This window comes from Nycticebus coucang, chromosome X (assembly GCF_027406575.1).
Source record: "Nycticebus coucang isolate mNycCou1 chromosome X, mNycCou1.pri, whole genome shotgun sequence".
NCBI lineage: Eukaryota > Metazoa > Chordata > Mammalia > Primates > Lorisidae > Nycticebus > Nycticebus coucang.
The window spans coordinates 83,850,846-83,859,344 of record NC_069804.1 but is presented as its reverse complement, the minus strand read 5'-3'; the positions used below and the strand labels follow the sequence as shown (position 1 = coordinate 83,859,344).

General features: G+C 41.5%; 1 pseudogene; it reads left to right on the top strand.

Annotated features, from left to right (window-relative positions):
• Window positions 1-1,550: 1,550 nt before the first annotated feature.
• Window positions 1,551-2,102, top strand: LOC128576879 (NADH dehydrogenase [ubiquinone] 1 alpha subcomplex subunit 5-like; annotated as a pseudogene).
• The last annotated feature ends 6,397 nt before the right edge of the window (window positions 2,103-8,499 follow it).

Sequence of the window (8,499 nt, the reverse complement as noted above, 5' to 3'; positions counted from 1 at the left end):
AAACAAGAACATACCTTGGGGGAAAGACTCCCTATTCAATAAATGGTGTTGGGAGAACTGGATATCCACATGTAAAAGACTGAACCTGGACCCACACCTTTCCCCACTCACATAAATTGATTCAAGATGGATAAAGGACTTAAATTTAAGGCTGAAACAATAAAAATCCTCAAGGAAAGCATAGGGAAAACACTGGAAGATATTGGCCTGGGGAAAGACTTCATGAAGAAGACTGCCATGGCAATTGCAACAACAAAAATAAACAAATGGGACTTCATTAAACTGAAAAGCTTCTGTACAGCTAAGGAGATAATAACCAAAGCAAAGAGACAACCTACACAATGGGAAAGGATATTTGCATATTTTCAATCAGACAAAAGCTTGATAACTAGGATCTATAGAGAACTCAAATTAATCCACGTAAAAAAAGCCAACAATCCCATATATCAATGGGCAAGAGACATGAATAGAACCTTCTCTAAAGAAGACAGATGAATGGCTAACAAACATATGGAAAAATGTTCATCATCCCTATATATTAGAGAAATGCAAATCAAAACCACCCTGAGATACATTCTAACCCCAGTGAGAATGGCCCACATCTCAAAATCTCAGAACAGCATATGCTGGCGTGGATGTGGAGAGAAGGGAACACTTTTACACTGTTGGTGGGACTGCAAACTAGTACAACCTTTCTGGAAGGAAGTATGGAGAAACCTCAAAGCACTCAAGCTAGACCTCCCATTTTATCCTGCAATCCATTGCTGGGCATCTACCCAGAAGGAAAAAAATCCTTTTATCATAAGGACACTTGTACTAGACTGTTTATTGCAGCTCAATTTACAATCGCCAAAATGTGGAAACAGCCTAAATGCTCACCAACCCAGGAATGGATTAACAAGCTGTGGTATATGTATAGCATGGAATACTACTCAGCTATTAAAAAAAAATGGAGACTTTACATCCTTCGTATTAACCTGGATGGAAGTGGAAGACACTATTCTTAGTAAAGCATCACAAGAATGGAGAAGTATGAATCCTATGTACTCAATTGTGATATGAGGACAATTAATGACAATTAAGGTCATGGGGGGGCAGGAAAAGCAGAGAGAGGGAAGGAGGGGGAGGGGTGGGGCCTTGGTGTGTGCCACACCTTCTGGGGGCAAGGCATGATTGCAAGAGGGACTTTACCTCACAAATGCAATCAGTGTAACCTGGCTTATTGTACCTTCAATGAATCCCCAACAATAAAAGAAATGTCCCTCTAATAAAAAAAAAAAAAAAAAGAAAAAAAGAAAGAAAAGTAGTGAAATCCAAATAAGGTTAGTTAACAGGAGTGAGCCCAGGTGATCCTCTCGGTTCTGATGAATGTACCACAGTTTGGGTCTGTCACCCACATGAGTGGCCGCCAGGTGAAGACTGCATGGGAACTCTCACTGCTCCCTCTGTGTAACATTCCTTAAGTCTAAAATCATTCCAAAATCAAAAAAAAAAAAAAAGAAAGTCTTATACCTAATTGGTGTTAAGAATTTTATATGTTGGGCGCTGTCATGGTAGGTGCGCTGAAGAAGACTACTGGCCTTGTGGGATTGGCTGTATGTCAGACTCCACACAAGAGGTTAAGGATATTGTTTTTTTTGTGTGTGTGTGTTTTTTTTTTTTTTTTTGGCCGGGGCTGAGTTTGAACCCGCCTCCTCCGGCATATGGGACCGGCGCCCTACTCCTTGAGCCACAGGCGCCGCCCGAGAGGTTAAGGATATTGTATACAAAGATTCTTAATGTTCTTGAGCAAATCCCTAAAACTGCAGCGTATAGAAAGTATACAGAACAGATTACAAATGAGAAGGTGGCTATGGCTAAAGCAGAACCAGATGTTAAAAAAATTAGAAGACTAACTTCAGGGTGGCCACATAAAATAGGTGATTCTTCAGGCTGAACATGAACTAACTCTGGCAAGAAAAATGATGCAGTGGAAACCATGGGAGCCGTTAGTGGAAGAGGCTCCTGCCAATCAGTGGAAATGGCCAATATAATCATTGTTGAATGACTTTGGTGGGTTGATGGGAAATTGATGTAATTAAATGTTTTATTTAAAAAACGTGTCTAAATTATGCGACGTTATCAAACTGATGCAGAACTAATTAGAAGCAATTAATTAAAAATCACTGAGGACCTGGTGGGGTGGCTCACGCCTGTAATCCTAGCACTCTTCGAGGCTGAAGGAGATGGAGTGCCTGAGTGTATGACTTGGAGACCAGCCTGAGAAACAGCTAGACTCTGTCTCTAAAAGTAGCTGGGCGATGTGGCAGGCGTCTATAGTCTCAGCTACTCAGGAGACTAAGGCAAGAGAATCACCTCAGGCCAAGAGTTTGAGGTTGCTATGAGCTATGTTGCCATGGCACTCTACCAAGGGTAACAAAATGAGATTTCGTTTCAAAAAAAAAGGTGAAATCCCCACATCACAAAATCTCAAAACTGCAGATGCTGGCGTGGATGTGGAGAGAAGGGAACACTTTTACACTGCTGGTGGGACTGCAAACTAGTACAACCTTTCTGGAAGGAAGTTTGGAGAAACCTCAAAGCACTCAAGCTAGACCTCCCATTTGATCCTGCAATCCCATTACTGGGCATCTACCCAGAAGGAAAAAAATCCTTCTATCATAAGGACACTTGTACTAGACTGTTTATTGCAGCTCAATTTACAATCGCCAAAATGTGGAAACAGCCTAAATGCCCACCAACCCAGGAATGGATTAACAAGCTGTGGTATATGTATACCATGGAATACTATTCAGCCATTAAAAAAAATGGAGACTTTACATCCTTCGTATTAACCTGGATGGAAGTGGAAGACATTATTCTTAGTAAAGCATCACAAGAATGGAGAAGCATGAATCCAATGTACTCAATCTTGATATGAGGACAATTAATGACAATTAAGGTTATGGGGGGGGAGCAGAAAGAGGGATGGAGGGAGGGGGGTGGGGCCTTAGTGTGTATCACACTTTATGGGGGCAAGACATGATTGCAAGAGGGACTTTACCTAACAATTGCAATCAGTGTAACTGGCTTATTGTACCCTCAATGAATCCCCAACAATAAAAAAAAAAAAAAGGTGAAATCATAATAAACAGAAAAATACGTAAATATAAATAAGATTTTAAAGAAATTTCATTGTTATCTTTTAATTTTTTTTTTTTTTTTTGAGACAGAGCCTCAAGCTGTTGCCCTGAGTAGAATGCTGTGGCATCACAGAACACAGCAACCTCCAACTCTTGGGCTCAAGCGATTCTCCTGCCTTCGCCTCCCAAGTAGCTGGGACTACAGGCGCCTGCCACAACACCTGGCTACTTTTTGGCTGTAGTCGTCGTTGTTTGACGGGCCCGGGCTGGATTCGAACCTGCCAGCTCAGGTGTAGGTGGCTGGCGCCTTAGCCACTCGAGCCACAAGCGCCGAGCCTGTTATCTTTTTATTATGCATTATAACGAATTATTTTATTTTTTGGCTATGATGGTGCATTTTGTTTGTGTCAATAAATAAATCAAAAAAGGTGGCTTGGAGTCTATGGCTCAGTGGTTAGGACACTGGCCACATACACTGGGGCTGGCGGGTTAGAACCGGCCTGGGCCTGCCAAACAACAATGACAACTACAACACCACTACCAACAAAAATAGCCAGGTGTTGTGGAGGGTGCCTGTAGTTCCACCTACTTGGCAGGCTGAGGCAAGAGAATCGCTGAGGCACAAAAGACTGAGGCTGCTGTGAGCTGTGATGCCACAGCACTCTACCCAGGGCGACAGCTCAAGACTGTCTCAAAAAGCAAAAAAACTTCCAACAAAAATATGCCCTGGTCTGGCATATTCTATCAAACCTTCATAGAAGAACTTATTCCTATACTGCAAAAATTATTCCAAAAAATTGAGGAGGAAGGAATCTTCACCAACAAGTTCTACGAAACAAACATCACCCTGATACCAAAACCAGGAAAAGACACAACTAAAAAGGAGAACTTCAGGCTCGGCGCCTGTGGCTCAAGCACCTAAGGCACCAGCCGCATACACCTGAGCTGGCGGGATCGAATCTAGCCCGTGCCCGCCAAACAACAATGATGGCTGCAACTAAAAAAAATACAATAAAATAGCGGGCGTTGTGACAGGATTAGCAGTAATTAGCAGTAATCCCAGCTACTTTGGAGGCAGAGGCAGGAGAATCGCTTGAGCCCAGGAGTTGGAAATTGTGAGCTGTGATGCCATGGCACTCTACCCAGGGTGACAGCTTGAGGCTCTGTCTCAAAAAAAAAAAGGGAGAATTTCAGACCAATTTCACTAATGAATATAGATGCAAAAATTCTCAACAAAATCCTAGCCAATACACTACAGCTTCTCATCAAAAAAGTCACAAATCCTGATCAAGTTAAGTTTCATCTCAGGGATGCAAGGCTTATTTAACACGCCCAAATCCAAAAACATAATTCACCATATCATCAGCAGCAAAAACAAAGACTATATGATCATCTCAATAGATGCAGAAAAAGCATTCACTAAAATCCAGCATCCTTTTCTAATTAAAACACTGAAGAATATAGGCATAGGTGGCAGATTTCTTAAACTGATCAAAGACATCTATGGTAAAGCCACAGCTAATATTTTACTGAATGGAGTAAAACTGAACACTTTTCCACTTAGAACTTGAACCAGATAAGGATGTCCTCTATCACCACTACTATTCAACATAGTGGTGGAAGTTCTAGCCAATACAATCAGGCAAACGAAGGAAATAAAGGGTATTCAATTGAGGGCAGAGGAGGTCAAACTCTCCCTCTTTGCTGACGATATGATGTCATACTTAGAGAACCCTAAAGACTCAACCACATGACTCCAGGAAGGTACCAAAAAATACAGTAATGTCTCAGGATATAAAATCTATGCCCACAAATCAGTAGCCTTTGTATACACCAATAACAGCCCAGATGAGAAGCTAATAAAGGACACAATCCCCTTCACAGTAGCTTCAAGAAAATAAAACACCTAGGAATATACCTATAAAGGAGGCGAAGGACCGCTATAAAGAAAATTATGAGACCCAGGGGGGTGGGGCCTTGGTGTGTGTCACACTTTATGGGGGCAAGATGTGATTGCAAGAGGGACTTTGCCTAACAATTGCAATCAGTGTAACCTGGCTTATTGTACCCTCAATGAATCCCCAACAATAAAAAAAAAAAAAAAAAGAAAAAGAAAATTATGAGACCCTAAGAAAAGATATAGCAGGAGATATTAACAAATGGAAAAACATACCATGCTCATGGCTGGGAAGTATCGCCCAAAGCAATCTACAGATTCAATGTCATCCCCATTAAAATACCAACATTGTACTTTTAACACTTGGAAAAAAAACTCTTCATTTTGTATGGAACAAAAAAAAAAAAACCCAAGTATAGCTAAAGCAATTCTTAGTAATAAGAACAAAGCCAGGGGGCATTAGCCTACCAGCCTTTAGGCTTACTACAAGGCCATAGTGATCAAAACAGCATGGTATTGGCTCAAAAATAGAGACATAGACATCTATAACAGAATAGAAAACCAAAAGATGAAACTAACATCTTGTTGGCTCAGTGCCTGTAGCTCAAGCAGCTAAGGCACCAGCCACATACACCACAGCTGGTGGGTTCAAATCCAACCTGGACCTGCCAAACAACAATGACAACTACAACCAAAAAATAGCCGGGCGTTGTGGTGGGCGCCTGTAGTCCCAGCTACTTGGGAGGCCAAGGCAAGAGAATCACTTAAGCCCAGGAGTTGGAGGTTGCTGTGAGCTGTGATGCCACGGCACTTTACCCAGGGTGACAGCTTGAGATTCTGTCTCAAAAAAAAAAAGAAAAGAAAAGAAACTAACATCTTACTGCCACCTAATCATTGATAAACCAAACAAGAACATATACCAGGAGAAAGAATCCATATTCAATAAATGGTGCTGGGAGAACTGGATATACACATGTAAAAGACTGAACCTGGACCCACACCTTTCTCCACTCACAAAAACTGATTCAAGATAGATAAAAGACCTAAATCTAAGGCATGAAACAATTAAAATCCTCAAAGAAAGCATGGGAAAAACACTTGAAGATATCGGCCTGGGGAAAGACTTTATGAAGAAGACTTCTGTGACAATTGCAACAACAAAAAGAAACAAATGGGACTTAATTAAATTGAAAAGCTTCTGTACAGCTTAGGAGACAACAACCAAAGCAAATAGATAACCTACACAATGGGAAAGGACATTTCCATATTTTGAATCAGACAAAAGCTTGATAACTAGGATCTACAAAGAAATCAAATCAATCAACATAAAAAGAACCAACAAGCCCCTACATCACTGGGCAAGAGGTGAATAGAACCTTCTCTAAAGAAGGCAGAGGACCAACGGCTAACAAACATGAAAAAATGCTCATCATCCCTAATTACTCTAGAGATGCAAATCAAAACCACCCTGAGATATCATCTAACCCCAGTGAAAATGGCCCACATCACAAAATCTCAGAACTGCAGGTGAAGGAAAGTACTACCATAAGAATGTGACCACCTCTCGCCCCCTACCATAAGAATGTGACCACCTCTCGCCCCCTACCATAAGAATGTGACCACCTCTCGCCCCCTACCATGAGAATGTGACCTTTTGTAACTGTTCCAGGAGATAGCCACGAGCTGAAGCAGATAAAAGGGCTAAGCAAATGTTTAACTGTTAATCTTGTCTTAAGACAGTTGAGTAATGAACCAGAGTTCTTATCTAGAAAGCCCCTGCTATGTCTGCTACCCCTCCCTACTTTATGGTTAAAGCCCCTGCTATGTCTGCTACCCCTCCCTACTTTGTGGTTAAAGCCCCTGCTATGTCTGCTACCCCGCCCTACTTTGTGGTTTTTGCCTTTATAAGCTTGTAAAACCTGCTGTTCGGGGCTTAACTCCTCTGCTCCTGAGAGAGTTACGAGCTAAGCCCCAGCATGCTGGAATAAAACCCTCTTGCTAATTGCATCAAGTGCCGTCTCTTGCGGTTGATTGGGGTCGTTGTGGTCCAGGACAGAGTTGGGGGTCTTGTCCCAAGTCTTTCACAGGCGCTAGTGTGGATGTGGAAAGAAGGGAACACTTTTACATTGCTCATGGGACTACAAACTAATACAACCTCTTTGGAAGGAAGTATTGAGAATCTTCAAACAACTCAAATTAGACCTCCCATTTGATCCTGCAATCCCATTACTGGGCATCTACCCAAAAGAAAAAGAATCCTTTCACCATAAGGACACTTGCACTAGACCAGCGATTCTCAACCTGTGGGTCACGACCCATATGAACGGTATTAAAGGGCCATGACATTAGGAAGGTTGAGAACCACTGCACTAGACTGTTTACCATACCTCAATTTGAAACCACCTAAATGCCCACCAACCCAGGACTGGATTATCAAGCTGTGGTATATGTATACCATGGAATACCACTGAGCCATTAAAAAAGATGGAGACTTGAGTGGAGCCTGTGGCTCAACAGGGTAGGGCGCCGGCCCCATATGCCGGAGGTGGCAGGTTCAAACCCAGCCCCAGCCAAAAACTGCAAAAAACAAACAAAAAAAAAAGACGGAGACTATACATCTTTTGTATTAATCTGGATGGAAGTGGAACACATTATTCTTAGTAAAGCATCACACGAATGGCAAAGCAAAAAATCTTATGTACCTCATTCTGATCTGAGGACAATTAATGAACTAGTATACATTAGGGGGTGGAGGGAGAAAGGGGAGAGCAGAGAGAGGGAAGGAGGGAGTGGGGTGGGCGTCATGGTGTGAGACATACCTTTTGGGGGCAGGACGCAGTTAAAAAAATTAATAAAAAACCAAAAAGATAAAATACTTTTGTGCTTTCAAAATTTTAAACATCTACTTCAATCAACCATCAAGATTTACTTACTTAGGGTGGCGCCTGTGGCTCAAGGAGTAGGGCACCAGCCCCATATACCAGAGGTAAGTGGGTTCAAACCCAGCCCCGGCCAAAAACTGCAAAAAAAAAAAAAAAATTTACTTAATGTACAAAATGTTAAGCTAATAAAACTATTCCAATGTGCTGCTGAGAGTCTAATTTCAAACAGGCATGCAAACTAAATAATGCAATATGGGAAAAATGTCTAGTATATCAGTTTTCCATCACTATTAAACACTACCTTTCAATACTACTATTGAGCATCTATTGCATGAACTACTGCACATCTCAGGAATTAAACTTTCGGTTGATGGCCACAAATGAACCAGTAACAGGTTTCCAACACTACATATATAAAGGTAGCTCACTGAATATGTTCCTTCTACTAATGAACTAACTAGCATAAATGTCTTATACTAGAGCTTTTTTACACTCTCTATATAAGCAAACTTAAAGAAAATATTACGCATATGAAAGATTTTTTTTTGAGACAGAGTCTAAAGCTGTTGCCCTGGGTAGAGTGCTGTGCTGTCACAGT